The sequence below is a fragment of the Hibiscus syriacus genome, unplaced genomic scaffold (genome assembly GCF_006381635.1).
Source record: "Hibiscus syriacus cultivar Baekdansim isolate YM2019G1 unplaced genomic scaffold, ASM638163v2 tig00110546_pilon, whole genome shotgun sequence".
In the NCBI taxonomy this organism is placed as follows: Eukaryota; Viridiplantae; Streptophyta; class Magnoliopsida; order Malvales; family Malvaceae; genus Hibiscus; species Hibiscus syriacus.
In genome coordinates, this window is record NW_024062773.1 from 359,432 (window position 1) to 379,610 (window position 20,179).

General features: G+C 33.0%; 1 pseudogene; it reads right to left on the reverse strand.

The window, feature by feature from the left end:
* Positions 1 to 5,871: 5,871 nt before the first annotated feature.
* On the reverse strand, positions 5,872 to 19,707 carry LOC120130353 (annotated as a pseudogene).
* Between the last annotated feature and the right edge of the window lie 472 nt (positions 19,708 to 20,179).

Consider the following 20,179-nt stretch of genomic DNA (forward strand, 5'->3'; position numbering starts at 1 on the left):
TCGTTCTTTTATTAACTTGCTTTCACAACAGCATGTTAGATGTGTCTTTGTAGTCTCCTGTATCTCAGGCAGTGTTTGTTTTCTCAGGAGCTAGACTATGGCTTACTGTTCCCACCTCATGGTTCACTCTTTTTCCTCCAAATAGGTTTAGGTAGATTATTTAATGAGGTTTATGAGGTGGTATACCTTGTATCCTTATCAATACAAAGTACTCATCTTTAAAAAAAAATCGACGATCAAATAATAGAACATGTTATTAATCATAGCCAAGTCACATTTAACTACTCAAATTCAATCAATCGTATGATAATTGATTGGCGATTGTAAATTAAATCACGTAAAAGTGAGCATGATTGAAGATTCCCAATCTCACTTTTTGTGAGGTGGTGTGCCCATATCCAGTAAAGCATTCAAAGTGGCCTACTCTTTCTTTTTCCACCTTGGACTCTCCAAAAAGAAAATTGGACGCACTTTTGTTTCATTGTTTAATTCCTCCGCTCTCCTTTTCAATCACTTTTAATTTGGGTAAACTGCTTAAATTGTTATTTAAATATAAAAACTTTACACGAAAGTGTCAGCGATTAAAAAGATAATTTTTATCTCTAAAGGTCTCAAATTTAAATGTCATTGGTTATACAAGATTTGAGCATTCATTATTAAACGATTGAAAGTCTTAAGAATAAATACTACATGTAATCATTCTAAATTAATAATATATATATATATATATATATATATATTTTAGCAGAAAGAAGAAAAGAAAGCTTAGTACTGGACTAAATGACCATCATAGCACCTCCGATTGTCAAGCTTAGTATTGGACTAATGACCATCATGGCACCCCCGATTGTCCTTGTAGAACGCCTTCCCAACTTCTGAAGGTGGATCATGGAAGGTATGAACTCAAAAAGGCCGTTTCCAAGCCAATTTTGCCACAGCGTCAGCCATTCGGTTGAGTTTTCGTGAGACATAAGGCAACCGTAACTTTCTTTCAACAAACTCGGTGATATGAGATATCATTGATGAACATACGCCCCTACTCGCGACGAGCTTAATACCAATAAAGTCCTTTTGCAATCCGTTTCAACGACTAGTTGGCACAAACCAAAATCCTAAACTAGCGATAGATCTTTAACATACCCCACAATTCGGCATTCAAGATCGAACAACAACCATTGGTTTTGGAAAGTCCCGAAAGCCATGCCAGACCTGTAGCAGACCCTTGGGATCCATCAATGTTATTTTGTATCAACCTGCGCTGGTTTAGCTTTTAATAGCTGAATATAAAATTTGAGCCGTGTCGTGGTGAAACCACTGTCCTAGAAATAAATTCAATCTGATGTGTGTAATCGATGCGATAGGCGGATCGTCCCCAAAGTTAACACGGTTGCTTCGAGAATCCATACACCTAAAACTGGAGTGAACTGCTAGTGATACTGCTTTTCTAATAACAATAGAGAAAAAGAAGCTTTAGAATGCTTTTGAATGTTGAGTGGATTTGTGAGTGTTTTTATGAGTTGAGAAGCTAAACTTGCCTCGCTATTTATAGGTTGAGCTTAGGGACAAACGTCCAAGAAAAAATCAGATATAAATCTAATTTAATTTTGCTGATTTAATTTATGTTGAAACGACTGTAATAAACAAATGAATCAAGTCCTAGCCCAGATTCGTGATTTAAAATCAGTCGTTTGTAACTCTTGTATTTATCTTTTGTAATTGGCACAATAAATATCTGTATTTACTCTGAACAGAGTTGAAAAAAATCCAAATACATCTAACATTCATAGATAAAATTTTGAAAGTCATTATCTAATTATATAATTTTGAATATAATGTTTTAATATTTAATAATATTTTATAACTAATTATATGAAATAAATTTATGCATTTAATTTAATATTATTATTGATGATTTTATATTTTTACTATAATTAATCGCATTATTAATGATGTGTAAATTTCATTAGTCATTGTTTTATATTGCACCTAAAGCGATGAATGTTTGGTAAGCCTGAAAATAAATTAATAATAATAAAATATATAAAAGTTCATAAATTTATCAATTTTGGGGTTTGTTCTAGTGGTTAAACCCCAACTTATGCCCCTTTTTGTCCTGTTTCCAACCATCATAACACCTTCTCCTTTCTACTTTGTTTTCACCTTTATCACCACTTGATTGTTGGAAGAATTTTATTTCATTAAAATATTAAAATTTATTTTAAAAGCTCTCCAATCAATTATTTATAATTGTCAATTCCTATTGGAGAATTAGTTTTTTTTTTAATTAAATTCATAGTAGGATTAAATTGGTAAGATAAAAGGAATAAGGATTAAATGTATAATTATGCCAATTTTATTAACTGACAAATCAATATTTTCGTCAAATATTAATAGTTAGTGGTTTGATTGAAAACAATTAAATAGTTAGATGGTCTGATGGACAAAATTAAAAGGGTAGATTCAAAGAAGCAAGTTTATATCCAAAAGGGTAGATTCAAAGAAGCAAGTACTAGGAACAATATGAAACAATATACTTATTCAACTAGAATATTAACGATGCCTATCGGAAAACAAATACGAAATAGTGCCATTCAATGTCTTCATATATATGGAGCAGCTTCTAACATATCCCTAATACAATAATATCACCTCCTCAATGTCCTCTGGGCATTTCAATATATGGAAAGCAGAAGACTTCTCTTTCAGTTACACATCGACTGATTAGATTGCAAAACTTAAAAAAACAACCATAGCGTCATTATGATGACTGTGACAACCCCTATCCATCTTAGTACGCATTCGGGTGAAGCAAGACTATGATTGAAAGAAAGCTAGAAGACATGGTAACTGTCGAAACGACTCTGATATGAATGCGTGAAATCTTAGGATCGATATTCGGGCGACTAAATGAACACTAGTAAAATACCATTAAGTTGCTTCTCACAACAATTATCAGAGATACGACGCAAATGCTTCAATCATTTCAATTGAGAAATGGGGTTTTGGATTTCTAGTTGAAAATGTGTACAGAAAGCAAGCAAATACACTTTAGTAACATGCAAATGTTGGGTTCTATTAACTCGGGCAATGCAAAATATGGAATGTAAAAGCAATGAAATCTTATAAATGTTGATAATCTTTATATATAATTCTAGATGTAATAGAAATATTACAAATATCTAGATTATTTTATGAATATTTTTAGATATATATATTTTAGAATATTTTGAAGATATCTCGTAAATGATAATTATATTTATATATTGAATTTCCAACGTTGGCATTTTTAATGATTAAAAGAGAAAATCTTTTATTTTAAAATTAATAAATACAATATTAATTAATTTGTACAAATTACTTTTAATTTGATACTATTAATTCTTCTTCATTGTTGCCTGCAACTCACAATGGTAAAGCTTTTATTTTCGTATTGGTTAGATATTTGATATGACTTGACAGTATATCCTAGTGCAGTCCTACTATCTTAGCTTGAGTTTCTTCTCCTACTTTCCCAGTCGAATGAGGCAACAATATTGACCCTGTAATATATTCTGAACTGGATGGAAATGCCTTGTACAAAACAAGTTGCCTATAACGAGAGATTCTGCAGTGAGACCCCTAAAATAAGGTTAATAAATTATGTGACTGGTAAAATGATAATATGTTAAAAGCGTAGAACGAAATATTATAAATCATAACCGAAAAAGTTTATCTTCGGAGTAACATAACATGTTGCACTAAAATGTTATATATGGTAAGAAAATGAGTTATAATCGGTAAATGTTATGGATACTATTAACATTTTAGGTTTCGTCAAGAATGACATGGTTCACTAAAAATACATTGATATCTATATTATTAATATTTTGATTAATTATTAAAAAATATTTATAGATTTTAATCCTATCATTGATTCAAATATATTATTTTAATTTTTGAAATATATTATTAATTAATGTTATGAAATATATATTGATTTAGTGATTGATTATATGTTGAATTAATATTTGTAAATTTTAATTCTTTGATTTAGTATGCATAAAAATATTTTATTTAATATATATGTATATTACTTTGATATTATGTTTGATATTTATAAATTTATGTTTGGTATATATTAATTAATTCAAATATAATATTTTGAATTTTGAAAAGTTATTCAATTTCGTTTCATCTACGTGGTCTTAGAGAATGTTTATCCACTCGCCGTCGTGATGTTGCTCACCGTACCGTAAGAATTTACGGTCGGGATGTTTTCCGTCACCGAAAAATATCAATAAAGATTTAATATTTCCTTTAAATTTGTTCTATTTATTTTAGTTTCTTCTTTTAGTTATTCTCTATTTTTTGTAGGTCTGTAGACTATTTTTTGCAGATATTTAGGTTCTGTTACAATTTTTTTTACATATTATAGTCTTATCAAGTTATTTGAGTTTTTTAGATTAATCCCCCTGAAATCTGGGAATAGATAATGATTTTGTCATTTTCTAATATTAGGTGCATGGGAATAGATAATGATTTTGTCATTTTCTAATATTAGGTGCAAATTGAATTTAGAGGGTATTAGGGGTTGGGTTGACCCGTTATCGGTTATATTGAGATTAAGGGTATTGGATCTGGATTGTATATTAAATTTAAGTTGCATATTGGATTTGAGTTTTAATTAGATATATATATATATATATATATATATATATATATATATATATATATATATATATATGTTTGATTCGGGCTTGATAAATAGATTTTTAAACCCAAACAAAAATAATGTTTATAATAGGCATTTTTAATTATCTTTTGGGCATAAATAAATTAATGGCGAGCACAAAAAAACTTAGGATAGACACAAATTAATTTTAAGAAGAGTTTATTCTTTTCAAATAATATTAGGATTTATATTTTTCTTTAATTGATTTGAGTACTTTTTATTTGGGTTTAAAATTAATTGAGTTTAAAAATATTAATGAGTTTAAGGTTAAATTTTATTAAGTTTTTATATTTCAAACGAGTCTAGAGAACATAAACGAATGAACATAAATGAACGGATTATCGAACGTTTACAAACGTAAATGAACGAACGAGTCATTTGCTCATGTTCGTTCATTTAATTAAACGAACATAAAATTTATCCATGTTTGTTTGTTTAATAAATAAACGAATATAATCGAACTTCCCGCCGAACGGTTCTTTGAACGTTCAATTCATTTGGTGACTTTGTTTCTTCTATAAATTACAAATAAAAACAAATAAATATTATTTCCTCAAAGAATATCATAGATATTTATTTTTTTCTTTTTCATATTTCCCTTTTTATCTATTATAACAAAACAAAAAATGTATTAAATAAATTTAAATTGGTATTTAAATTTGTAATTTTCTGTATTTATTTCTATAAAGGAAAATTAAGTTCAAAATTAAAAGATTCTTATAAATTTAATACAAAAAATTGCTAATTAATTGTAAACTTTAAAATAGTTTTATTGTCATAAATTATTTATTTGTTTTGTTTATTTATAAGAAAAGAAAACAAGTAAAAAAGAATAAAATTTTAAACAAAAATAGAAGAAAATTAAAACTAAAAAAAACACTGATATATAGCGCAATGGACAATTATGGGGAAAATTCCACTATGTTTAAACTGATATAGCGCAATGGACAAATTTATGGGGAAAATTCCACTATGTTTCTGATGATATTCAGGATTCCACGAGTGGATGACATTGGCTTCCCTGGTTGGAGAAGGAATAAAGGCCGCGCTTTTACCATTAAAACGTATGCAGATGAGGGAAGTTGTTGAGGATTTGATAAGCCTAAACATATGGGAACTCAGTTCTACAAAGACAACCCCTCAAATGCTTCATTTTTCAATCAATTGAGAAGAGCGTTTCTATACATGTGGAATTGTCTTAAGATTTTAAAGGTTCCTCTTATCTCCATGAATGGATTTCTGAAATGAGTCCAGGGTTTCCTCAAGTGCATGTTGAAATAGCTGAAGAGCGAAGTTCCTTCCTTGCTGCGGATGAGGTTGAAGACCGTTGTGGGGTTGTGTTCCTCCCTGTTATAGTCCCAAAAAAAGGAACCATCAGGACCAAGGAAAACTAAGAAATCATAGTTCATACGTTCATAGTCGGAAGAATTCCTGATTCCACTGAAGCAAATGAATCGGACCTCAATAACAAGGTATTCAACAGCTATTCTCTGTTTTCATCTCTTGTTTTCTTTGTTTTTTGGGGAAGCCCCCAATTGGGATGTTCCATCACTGAAGGCAGATATAGTGCTGATTCTCTCGGCATATGTTGAAAACCTTCGAGACAGTGCTAAAGAAGATAGTTTTGGTGAGTCGAGGCTGCCTGCTCCAGTAATTCCTTTTGAACCAAGAGAAGCGAACATGGAGCTGGACAAGTGTTCTGGAAATCCCACTGAAGTTTCCTGATTTGAAGAGACATCATTTGCTTGCAAATTTTTGTAGCTTAAATCAGAACTTGTTAGCGAGCTAATACTTGTCTGACTAAGCATTGAAGACTGAGATTGTCCATAATCAAATGTGCTTGTTTTCAGACCACCAGAAGCCTCCATCCCAAGTCGAGATGGCATACGGCGAAACTTAGAAAATTTATTAGATATCTTCTCACCACCCCAAAATTCTGGAGGAGTGATGGAGGCCTCTTCACTCTTGAGTAATGTTGAAGCCACGGATCCAAAAGATGTAAAAGATCTTGTGTCCTCCTGCCCAAAATGTGGTATATTACAAACATATTTACGTGGGACAGATGAGAAATGAACATTGTCAGAAACGAGAGCTCTCTGCCGAAAATTACAATCTGATATTTTCTTCAGTAGCCAAATTCTGCTTCATGGATAATAGAACTAAATTTACCCTGCACAGAAAGTTTGGTATTGTAAATCCTAGAAATCCATAAAAGATGTAAACCCAATTTATTAGCATGTATTTAAAACAAACGTGATTCATTTTACTTGTTCATACGCACACTCAAAAAGCTACAATCATACCAAACAAAGCACAGATGGAAAATTCACATTCTAAGAGAAAATGAGGACTAACTAGTATAACTATACTAATTTGAACATTCCATGAAGATTTAGAGTAATATTTTGTACAGGAAAATCAAAATAAATAAGCCATGCAGTAATGTAATGCACAAGAATAGATGAAAACGCGTAAAACCTGTTGAGACATTGCACTGGGCTTCCAATCAAATATTGGATGATCACGAGCTCCATCATCTGCAAAACCAAACCTCCTGCTAGAGGCAAACAGCAGGGAGGAAGTGAAATGATTTTCTTTCTTGGCACCATCATGATCATCCCACAGCTTATCCAGTGAGGGTGTAATTGGTTGAACATCCAAAACAGGGGAAAACACATCCATATCATCCTTGAGATTGAATTTAGAACGTGGAGCATGTAATCTCATCAGTGTTCCACCTGGCCACATATGGCTTTTATGTGGTGTTTCCATAGAAGAAGACAGAATGGCTGTGCTTGACACCGTTCCACTACTAGTTATCGCAACCGCCTTTCGGGTGGGACCAGAATTTAGCTTCGACTTGAAATAAAATATTGGGAGTCGCCACCGATCATTTATTTTTCGTAAAAATTTGGTTGACCAGATACCATCTTATCTGATCTGCATTTTTACCAGAAATATGTCGGGCTCGGGAGTCAAGGAAGAATTAGCACCCTTGAACTGTCCTTTCGGTACCATTTAATTTATCGGTTGTCTTAATTGCGAAAATTGAAATTGAAATTAAAATTAAAAAATTCTATCATAATTATTTACCTTTTAATCAATTAAAATTATCCCTAAAAATCATAAATAAAGTTGCAAAATAAAACATACAAAAACAAAGAGTTAGTATTAAGATCAAAATAAAAAAAAGTAAACATGGATCTAAATACAATAAATACAGGAGCCTGAATGGTAATAAAATATAATTATATGGATTAAAATGCAAAATATATAAGATAATAGCTAAAATGAAAATAAACAAAGATAAAAATACAAAAGAAAAAGAAAAGCAGTACCCAATCAGGAATAAATAGTTACTAAAATAAAATAGACAGAAAATAAAGTGTCAAAATTAGAAATAAACAAAACAAGAAATATAACATGTTAGTAACTAAATCAAAAACTAATAGTGACTAAAATAAAGGAAATGAAAGTTACAAGCATAAATAATCACAAAATATAACATATTGGTGATCGAATTGAAAATAACGAAAATAAAACACCTGAAATAAAATAAAATAAAACCATAGAGCTTCGGTGACTATAATGTAAAAATAATGTAATATTAGAGGGACCTAAACGTGATTAAATGCACAAGTTTAGTGATTGATTTTTAAAAATACGTGATAATGGAGTGGCTTAAACATGAATAGACCAAAACTTTTAGAGACCAATATAAAATATAGCAAGAAGACAAGCGACCCTATGTGGGATTAACTCAAAGTCAAAATAAAAGCATCCCCATTCCTTATTAATCAGAACACGTGAACCCCAAATATAATTTCTTTTCCCATTTTTTTATTCTATTCAACATGTTAAACCCATAGCCTTCTTCTCTTTTTCTTTCACGCCATACACAGAGCATCCATGGCGTCTGGATCTTCGGTGAATCTGACCATTCAACTCTAGACCCGACGACGGCGACACCCCACTCCGACAAACACCAAAGCAAGGTAACCTAACTTCCTATCTCTATTTTAATTAATTTTTCTTTAGAACTCATGGAATTTACTTTAACAACTAACAAAATTATAAACTAAAATTCTTATTATTAGTTGCATTCGAATTGAATAAATAAACTAAAGAAACTGAAATACAAACTAGAATACCTTAGAATTTGATTATGTTTTGATTGCCGAAAAATTCTGTATTTTATTGCTTTTTTTCTTCTAAAAAATGAGAGGAATTTGACCCCCTTTTCTTACATTTTCATTCGGCTTTTTATAGCCATTTTCTTACATAGCTTTTACATTAAAAAAAATAGCAATTTGTAATGTGATCATACTTTGGATTATATCTCACATGCATCTGTAGGCATTGGTAGGTAACAAGCATTAATGCTCTGGGGGCAGCGGCACTTTGAATGCAAGTTGTTCAAGCTTAGATGAGCTGGGTCACTGGGATGGGGACAAAAATCTGTGGTCTACAGCTGCCCCTCTTTATACATTCTTGTGTTAACAAGAATAGGGCAAAGACGAAAAAGACAATCAGTTTTTGTCCGGTCCTTTTTTTTGTTTTGAAACTTGATACATTTGTTGGGAAGTAACTATAATTGGGCTTCAGGCTGAGCCTGGAATTGGGTCTTGGTCTTCTTCTCGATTAAAGACATCGGCTTGAAAATTCTTCTAGAAGGTAGTTCCTCATTGCTACCATGCAGTTGATATGCCCCTAAGCTGAATGAAATCAAACTCGAAGATCTTTGATGACAAATAGCTCTTCTCGCCTTGAGCTATGCTATAAATTTAATGTGCCTTTGAGCTGAGTGTAATCGAACTCAAAGGTCTTTGTTGACAGATAACCCTTCTAGCTTTGAGTTATGCTGCAATTGATATGCCTTTGAGCTGAGTGTAGTCAAACTCGAAGGTCTTTTGTCGGCAGATAACCCTTCTTGGCTTGAGCTATGCTGCAAATGATGTGCCTTTGAGCTGAATGAAATCGAACTCGAAGGTGTTTTTTGACAGATAACCCTTCTAGCCTTGAGTTATGCTATAAATGATGTGCCTTTGAGCTGAGTGTAATCGAACTCGAAGGTCTTTGTTGACAGATAACCCTTCTAGCCTTGAGTTATGATGTAAAAGATGTGCCCTCGAAGCAGAGTGTAATCGAACTCGAAGGTCTTTGGTTGATAGATAGCCCTTCTTAAGTTAAGCTATGCTGCAAATGATGTGCCTTTGAGCTGAGTGTAATCGAACTCGAAGGTCTTTGGCAGATACTCCTTCTTTGAGTTAAATCCTTCGTCGTGAAGTTGGAATCCAATCTAGAGATGGATGATGCTTATGTGTACGATTCCCTTCGTCGTGAAGTTGAAACTGTGGTTATGTGGACACGATATCCTCCATCGTGGAGTTGAAATCGTGGATCCGTTGGTACGATATCCTCCATCGTGGAGTTGAAATAGTGGATATATGGGCACGATATCCTCCGTCGTGAAGTTGAAATTGTGGATGACCCCTTCGTCGTGAAGTTGAAATCCAAGCTTGTGCTGTTGCGGGTGGACACGATTCCCTTCGTCGTGAAGTTGAAATCGTGGATGACCCCTTCGTTGTGAAGTTTAGCTTCGAGTTAGATATCTTTCGTCGTGAAGTTGAAATCTACTCTCAAGAAAATTGTGAGTTCAATATCCTTCGCTGTGAAGTTGAAATTGAATCTGAATGAAACTGGAAAATTGTTTGTTGAGAACAATATCCTTTGTTGTGAAGTTGAAATTGACTCTAAATGAAATTGAAAAGTTATTTGTTGACAGACGCTCCTTCGCTGTGAAGTTGAGCATTCACCATCAATTTCTGAATGTGCTTTTGAATCGAGTATCTTTCTTCTTGAAGTTGAAACTTGACTCTAAAAGCTGCAAAAAAAATATGTATAAAAAATGATGAATGTGATGATCTTAACTGTGTCTAAGATGCATGCAACATGAATTAGTTTTATCTCCTCGTGCTTTGTCTGTTTGTTCCTACATGTGGAGGAAATGCCTTCAGAAGATCTGATCGTTTGCATCAGGATGTTGAATCCCCAAATATACCCCAATATTCAATATTGAATCTCCAAATATGCTCTAACATTTGTTGTTGAATCTTTAAAGATACCCCATTGTTCCTCATTGCTTGTTTCTGCACTGATTATAAGCATAAGCTTTATGTCTGAGAATAACATGTCAAATACCAAGATCCACTCTAGAGAGATTGTCTTGTTTGAAAAGTGTTTTTCTTCTTCTTTTATTTTCCAAAGTTCTGAAAATGTATTAGAAGAGTTTTGAAAAATGTTTAATCAAAAGTTTTGAAAATATTGCCCCTTTCTAGGTTTCACAATTGAGACGAATCATAAAACTAGAGTTCATTGGACATAAAAGAATTAATTACACTGTTAATCCTTCAATAAATTATAGTTATTTGACAAGTGTCAATATCAAAGCTATCTTTGTGAAATGGTTAAGGAGACGATAAGAAAGTCTCAGGTTATTGTGTTTAGTCAATGGTTTGGCCTTCTTATTTCTTTGATGTTCACTGATCTGATGGGGTAGCTTGTATGCTCCTCTACTGGAAGTGTTTTCCAACTCCCAGCATTCATGGTCACGCTCGGATTGTGCGATGCCTTATCAAGTAATTTGTGTGATTGCCTCAGCTGCACCATTTTTATATTCGAGTCGTATTTTTAGGTTTTCAACTCGAATCCTCCTTTGGTTTCAAGATGTCATTCAGAATTTACGTCTTGAACCCCCTTTGTTATTTTCTCTATCATGCATTAAAGATTTTAGAAAACTTTTTGCAAATAAAAATTAATCCTGATGGGCGGGACGAAATCTGAAGATAATCTCTTCTGTTTAGAAATTAATATATGATTAGAAGTGACTTTTAAGGCACGTAATGTAGGTCATGGTTCATGGTTATGAAATAAAAGGATAAATAGGCCCAAATAAGTGTTTCAGGGTATTGAACCAAGGATCAATTCATTCTGATGCCTTCAATCCTGTCTTGCTCAGTTTGAATCTGATCGTATGTGTCTCTCTTTTAATGCTCTATGATCTTCGAGTAAAGTGATTCTGGAATAGTTATGCTTGATCAATCTCACAGTTTGATGCTCGATGTGTCATTTGAGTCAACTCTCGTACCTTTTTCTTTGCTTTTCTTTGCACTTGGAATTTGGTTCACCTTTCGGTATCTCATATGATTTGATGTCTTCACTCATGCGAGCAGATTTCTTCCACCTTGCCCCCCAGTGTGGAGGATGATTCTTGGTTAAGGTTAAATCAGAAGAAAAATACTATAGGCTCAACAGGGGACAAAAAGGGATATATATATACATATATGGATAAATGAAACAAAGTCGTTCATCATCTCATACACAAAAGTTTTCGCAAACGAGGTATCCCCAGGGGGATAGATTTTCAGGATTAATTTTATTCACATGAAAATAATGTAATTAATGCATAATAGAATCATTTCGAATTAATTCTCCTTTTAGGCTTCTTGCTCCCAGCATGCCTCAATTGTACAAGCTCATTTTCAGGAAGTTGATGCGAGATGCCCCAAGTTGTATCTTCTGGTATGAAGGTTCATGCTCAAGTGAACATCTTATACTCAACGACTTTATTGACTCAAAGATATCGATATGACTCTCCATGGATTATTCTGGGTAAAGAATCGAGGGATTTTTTTATTTTATTTTAAATAGGATAAGAAAGGTCTGATCTTGTCATATGTCAAAAATCTATAATTCTTGAAGAATTAAAAGGATATTTAATTCATTTAATATTCAAAAAACTAAAGATTAAAATTTGTAATTATTCAACCTTAGAAGGTAGCATAAATTCAATCGTTTAAAGGATTAAGCAAACATGAAAGATCAAAACGCCCTTTAAGCAAACATGAAAGATCAAAACACATTCAAACAAAACAATGCTCTCAGTGCAAATGGTAGATGCAATGTCCCTTTCTTCGATTATTCATGCCCCTAAATCCATCAGGTTTTGGATCTTGCACTTCAGAGCCTTGCTGTTCTCAGAGGGATATCTGGAGCTTCCTATGTGATGATATCAACATCGTAACCCTCGGGATATGAAGACTCTTTTCCCAAATCATCTTGGCAGGCTTAGCCCTACAATCAGCTGATTAGGCTCCCACTGTACTAATTTTAGTTTTTTTAATTATTAAAATATTTCTTCCATGTGGTGTCACTTGATTAAGAACATTGCATCGAATCCTCCATGAAGAAATTTCATATTTATGAAAATGCTTAAAATGAAATGTAGATACAAAAATGCATGAAATGCTCGAGGCATTGATCCAAAAACATGTATGTTATTATAAATAATCTTTATTGGGACAAAAGTGTTTTATCTTTTAAGAGACATATTCTGACAGCTTTTGACATGTTGACTAGTCTTCTGCCTTCTTCTGTCACCTGTTGAATAATCTATCGAACCGCTCCGGCTTCTCTGGATGAACCGTGCAAATGTTGAGTTGCTTTTTGTACTGGTCCAAGAAGTCTCGAATGACTACATCTTTGGCATTTGTCTTTTGTTGAACATGTTCCCAACGAATACGTCATTGGAGCCCTCAATTGATAGGAACTATGTGAAGTTCATTTGTCTATTTCTTGAATTCGTTAGCAATGGTCTCCAATTTCAACTATAGTTTTGCCATTGTTGTCTTTGAAAGGACTCCCAAGATCAGTAGCCTTCATCTTGCCCCTGCAACCTCCGTCAGTCAGTTCTTCAAAGATAGACTTTCATTGTGCTTGATGTAGACCCGGTTTATTCTAAGTCCTTTATAATGTAACATAGTGATATACTCTTCAATTGTGGGCACCACGTCTTCTGGATTGAATGTGACACATAGTCGCCTTGTAGATTGTCATCTGCATTTTCATCTCTCGTATTACAACCCCTTTGTCCATTAATACAAATTATTTACGTTTAACGAGCACATTTTTGTGGATCAACACCTCTTTTAAATGATGCAAATGATGAAAATAAAATAAAAAAGAACAAAAATGAAAAGAGTTAGTGAAATAAAGATAATAATCAAAACAATAATGAAAATAAAAGTTCTACCCCATATAATATCTGCCCCACATGCTTATTATTCCTACCTGGACATGATCTCTATCCCGTATGCTAATTTCAAACAAATCCTAACTGCATATTTTTCTAGTTCGCACGCTTTGAACAGAAAGTAAAACAGGAAAGAAAGTAGCCTAGGGTTTGGAATGAGGTTTTGGGGTAGGCTTTAATTCTCCATAGTCTCCCGGTTTAGGTCTAAAAAGGTAATCGAGTTCTCCTTTCCAGTGCCCCCTTGGGCCTGCCAGACCCTTAGTCCTAAGCCCATTACAAGCTCGTGTGGACTAAGTTAAACTCGAGAGGAAACATTCCCTTATGCCCGCACAGTGAATAAATTCACACGAAGACATAAGGTATATGAATCCCGAAGGTTACTTGCTAGGCCCACACGGAGAATAAATTCTCACGAAGGCGTCGCTTTCACCGCCACTTAAAAGGGTTCGGAGCTCGGGTATAAAGCCTTAGATGGAAAAAGTTAAAGATCTGAAATCACTGAAAACGTTAGTACAACTATTTATTTGAAAAATAATTAAAGATAAATAATTGGAATCGAATAAATAAATTAAAATTTAAACTTGCAATTTTCGCTCAAAAAGACAGTTATAAATTAATTCTGGCCTGACTCACTTACATCCCCAATGGAGTCGTCAAACTGTCGCAATCGCCTTTCGGGTGGGCCCGAAATTCGGCTTCGACTTGAAATAAAATATTAGGAGTCGCCACCGATCATTTTTTTTCGTAAAAATTTGGTTGACTAGATACCATCTTATCTGATCTGCTTTTTTACCAGAAATATGTCGGGCTCGGGAGTCAAGGAAGAATTAGCACCCTTGAACTGCCCTTTCGGTACCATTTAATTTATCGGTTGTCTTAATTGCGAAAATTGAAATTGAAATTAAAATTAAAAAATTCGATCATAATTATTTACCTTTTGATCAATTAAAATTATCCCTAAAAATCATAAATAAAGTTGCAAAATAAAACATACAAAAACAAAGAGTTAGTATTAAGATCGAAATAAAAAAAAGTAAACATGGATCTAAATACAATAAATATAGGAGCCTGAATTGTAATAAAAATAATTATATGGATTAAAATGCAAAAATATATAAGATAATAGTTAAAATGAAAATAAGCAAAGATAAAAATACAAGAAAAAGGAAAGCAGTACTCAATCAGGAATAAATTGTTACTAAAATAAAATAGACAGAAAATAAAGTGTCAAAATTAAAAATAAACAAACAAATATAACATGTTAGAACTAAATCAAAAACTAATAGTGACTAAAATAAAGGAATGAAGTTACAAGCATAAATAATCACAAAATAAACATATTGGTGATCGAATTGAAAATAACAAAAATAAAACACCTGAAATAAAATAAAATAAAAACATAGAGCTTCGGTGACTATAATGTAAAAATAATGTAATATTATAGAGACCTAAACGTGATTAAATGCACAAGTTTAGTGACTGATTTTTAAAAACACGTGATAATGGAGTGGCTTAAACATGAATAGACCAAAATTTTTAGAGACCAATATAAAATATAGCAAGAAGACAAGTGACCCTATGTGTGATTAACCCAAAGTCAAATTAAAAGCATTCCCTTTTCTTATTAATCAGAACACGCGAACCCCAAATATAATTTATTTTCCCTTTTTTTATTCTATTCAACATGTTAAACTCATAGACTTCTTCTCCTTTTCTTTCACGCCATACACAGAGCATCCATGGCGTCTGGATCTTCGGTGAATCTGACCATTTAACTTTAGACCCGACGGACCCCACACACGACGACCCAAAGCAAGGTACCCAACTTCCTATCTTTACTTTAATTAATTTTTCTTTAGAATTCATGGAATTTACTTTAACAACTAACAAAATTATAAACTAAAATTCTTATTATTAGTTGCATTCGAATTGAATAAATAAACTAAAGAAACTGAAATACAAACTAGAATACCTTAGAATTTGATTCTGTTTTGATTGCCGAAAAATTCTGTATTTTATTGTTTTTTCTTCTTCTGAAAAACGAGAGGAATTCGGCCCCCCTTTCTTACATTTTCATTCGACTTTATAGTCATTTTCTTACATAGCTTTTACATAAAAAAATAGTAATTTGTAATGTGATTATACTTTGGATCATGGTTATCAAAACTGGACCGAACCGGCCAGTTCAACCGGTTGAACCGTGAATCGGTGGTCTGTCCGGTCCGATTACCTCATAAAATCGGTCTGGCAATGAACCGGCTGAAAACCGGCAAAACCGGTTTGAACCGTCGGTTTACTTTTTTTCTTTTAAAAAAAATTTAAACCAAACGAAGTTGTTTGTTCAACGAGCCAAGTCAAATTCGAGTATTGCTAAGCTCGACTCGAACTCGAAAACTTTAAAAGTAAGCTCAACTCGACTCAAAAACTCACGAGCTAAAAATTATCAAGTTCAACTCGAACTCGAAATATAATATTAAAACTTGAAATCTAAAGGCTCGAACTCAAAAAAAAAATTAGAAGTTCAATTGAAGCCTAAAATTTGAGCTCAATTGAAGCGAAAGAATAGTTCGCTCTGTGCTCACCAAAAGGCTCTATGATTTTGAATGTCAAATTAACTTTATTATTTATAAAAGTAAGTTTGGATACTCTTCTATGTTTTTTAGCCATGTGGGATTGTTTTGTTCTCATATTTTTACTCTTTAAACTTTTGTGATGTTCTTCTATGTTTCTTAGCCATGTAATATTGTTTTTTTTTTAAAAAAAAAATTAAACAAAATGACATCATTTGTTATGATTTTTTTAAGCCCCAATTTTATTTTTTGATTATATTTATAATTATATTTATTATTTATATGTTTTACCTTAAATATTATGTTGTAGTTGATTTGAATCATTTTGTTTCACTTGATTTTATGGATTTTAATTTATATGTTTGATTTGTGATATTTTTATACCTTTTAATTGTAAACTTAAAAAAGTGTTACATATATATTAATATTTCTTTGAATATGTAAAATTAAAAAAATTTATTTATATCATAAGAACTGAATCCTTCAGTGCGATTTCCAAAAGAACAGTGTCATCAGTGCAAGTACTTCATTAACAATTGCTGGTTCGATCTTACATATATATCCTAATAATATTTTTGATATGCCATTCGGTAGAGACGGCATTCTAGTATTGGATCAAAGGAAAAGATCGACTGACTTATTCATGTCATGCTCCAACTCATTACACTCGTTTACCTAGCCGAATATGAACTCCATCACCAATCACCATGCTTCATTCAGATTTATATCGGACACTTTAAATGTTAGTAATTTGTCAAAAAAAAATTTGCTCATTATTCGGTCAATGAGATAATTATAGTACTAAGGAACATAATTATTTTTCCCTCAGAGGTAGTGGAGCAAAGGGAAAGCATGAAAATTCTAGCGTTTTGGTTCCTTGCTTGCTCTACGACTCTGCTTTGATTGGATACTCTTCCCCCATGTGGCCCGATGCTCAATTATGGGCTTACAATATTGGCTCTCAGGGCTATCGGTAAGTAGTCGCCCATTTTGATTCTGTTTATCACAAAACGATGCTTCTAGTTCTAGGGACTCACTCCTCTTCTTGTTCTTTTAATTCAGGTTTCTTTATTGAGTGCTTTTCCTTAATTGTATCTTTTCACAAAACAGAACCCACGTGAAAATAAGTAATCGAAGTGATCATCGTTGTTGGAATGGATTTTTCAATCTCATTAATTAAGTTTGGACTTTCTTGAGCGTCTAATTTGTGGTTACTCTGGACCCACTACCTGATTAAAAACGAAACAACTCTTAGAAAAGATCAGCAGTGTGGCCTCACTGCCCAATCCTTGTGCAAAAGGGGTTATAGTACTTTAATAAGATTAAAAATTTAATTTGTACAGTGGATCAAGTAAGTACATTATGGAAATCATCTATATGATAAAACTTTATAACACAAGCAATGAAGTCGTGTCCAAATTACAGGCTTCCACGTGGATATGATAAACTTGATCCTAATTCGATTGTCCGAATCGGATTTATCCAGTTTGATACCGAAATAGTCTCAAACGTGATGATTAAATTTGATCCAAAACCCGAAACTATATTCATCTCGAACAAAAAATCGATCCAAATTGTAGTTGGACCAGCTATAAACTTTTATAAACTTTCAATATAAAATTCGAAATACATATTCTAATACGTATTATAAGATCGAGTTTGGGTTAAATTATCATCTCTAAATTATGGTTTATTCAAAATATTAAATGATTAAAAGTTGAAATGAGCATGATGAAGATTGACAAACAAATAGACATGTTTTTAACAATAATATATTAATAATGTTATATACTTAATTAGACTCATACCCGATTTAACCCAAATTGGCCCGATCCAAGGTTGACACGAATCGAAAATCAATCGATTCGATACTGATCCAAACTAAAAATCAATCGATTCGTATTGACCCGAACCAAAAATTAACGATCTAATATGACTTAAACTGGAAATAATCAACATGAAAATCGATTCGCCTGATAACCTAACTGAACAATTACTATCACCCAAACCATACCTGATCCTATGTGAACAAAATTAAATCGAACGTAATCTAGGCACAAACTAAATTAGTCTGAAATGATCCAACTTAAATCTAATACGAATGATCCGTTGTCACCCCTACTTCTACGTATTATTGTCTTTATTTATTAAGAGTATATGTTATAAATGCTTTTAAAGTATAACTAACACGTTATATATATAGATAAAAAATAACACGAAGAAATCGATATCACCAAATCTGCTAATACGTATACTTACCCAAAGGCTACCGAGTAGTGACCCACTTAATTGCTGAAAGTTTTCAAACCCTTAAAAAAGATGTTCTCTCCTCCCTTTGTACTATTTAATAAAGGGAGCTTAACATTCCATTCCTTTGGAAAAAGAGAATCAATGTTTACTCCGATTATTGTGTTGATTCAGAGTTAGGCAGCAATGAATGCATGTGTCCCGAGTTAAGGGTATGGGATTTAGGTGACGGTTAAAGAAATATATATTCACAATTCATAAGGCGACAAGAAAACGAACGCCTTAAAAGAGAAGGTCGAAGCAGGAAGGGGGAAGGAAATGAGATAGAAACAAAAGTGGTGGTCGTAAGGGGAAGCCAGTTTTAACTTTTGACCCCTCAGCCTCACACTATGTCTATATCTTAGATAAAGTGCCCAACTCCCATTTTGTTTAGTCGGTAGCATCGACAGATAGCCACCAACTTGTTGCCCTTTCTCTTTCCAGCTGCTGAGGTTGGTATTTGGATAGCCACCAATTGTTGCCCTTTCTCTTTCCAGAGGCTGAGGTTGGTATTTGCGACCCAGAAGATTAAGGTTGCTCTTTCCTATCTTCTTTTTCAACTCCCCGTTTGTGTGGGCTGCTCGCTCCAAAAACTACCATCACATTAGTGGCGTCCTTTCAACCTCCACTTTACACCGTTTTTACATACACTCGATGCGATCAGCACACGCATGTAACAATATAACTTTGCAAATAGATGTCTACAGAATAAAATAAGTATCAAAACTATACATATTTCACGAATAGATGTTTACAGTATTTTTCGGCTCATCCAGGTGTTTATCGTTACAAACGTTATTTATTTAGGTGTTCAGGTTGTCAACGACATTAATTCCCCCATTAAGTGGCATATGTCACAATCTAGTGGTTTTAAAATTTATTTTTTAAAATATTATTATATTTATAAAAAACCTAATTTCTCTTAAATTATAAAATAGCCCCCAAATCTCTAAAATCTCCAAATTCTACCCTTAATCTACCGTCGCCGCCTGTCCGGCCATAAACACCGCCGCTGATATAGTCCCTGTCATCCTCCTATCATATGTCATCGTATTTGCTGCCGATTGGTTGTATGAATCGCGTGGGATCGCGATATAGTCCTGGCCACAAACATCGATTCGTCGTTGATCGGTCACGATTTCATAGGGGTTTTGATTGTCGAGGGGAGGTGAGGATGGGTGGAGCTTCGTCGATGGGAAAGGGTGGTGGTCGGCGTGGGTTTAGGGGTTAAAATGAAGATTTTCAAACTTTTGAGTTTATTTCAAATTTTCTGGGGTTTTTTTTAAATATATAATTTTTTTAATTTTATACAAAAATTTCAAAATCACCAGATTGCTTAACAGTGAAAATAACGTCGTTGAGACCCAGACACCTAAATGAGTAACGTTTGTAACGTTAGGCACCTAGATGGGCCAAAAATACTGTAGGCACCTATTCGTAAAAATATGTATAGTTTGAGCACTTATTTTACACTTAAACCTTTTAAAATTTATATTAATGGTAAATTAAATTATAGAAAAT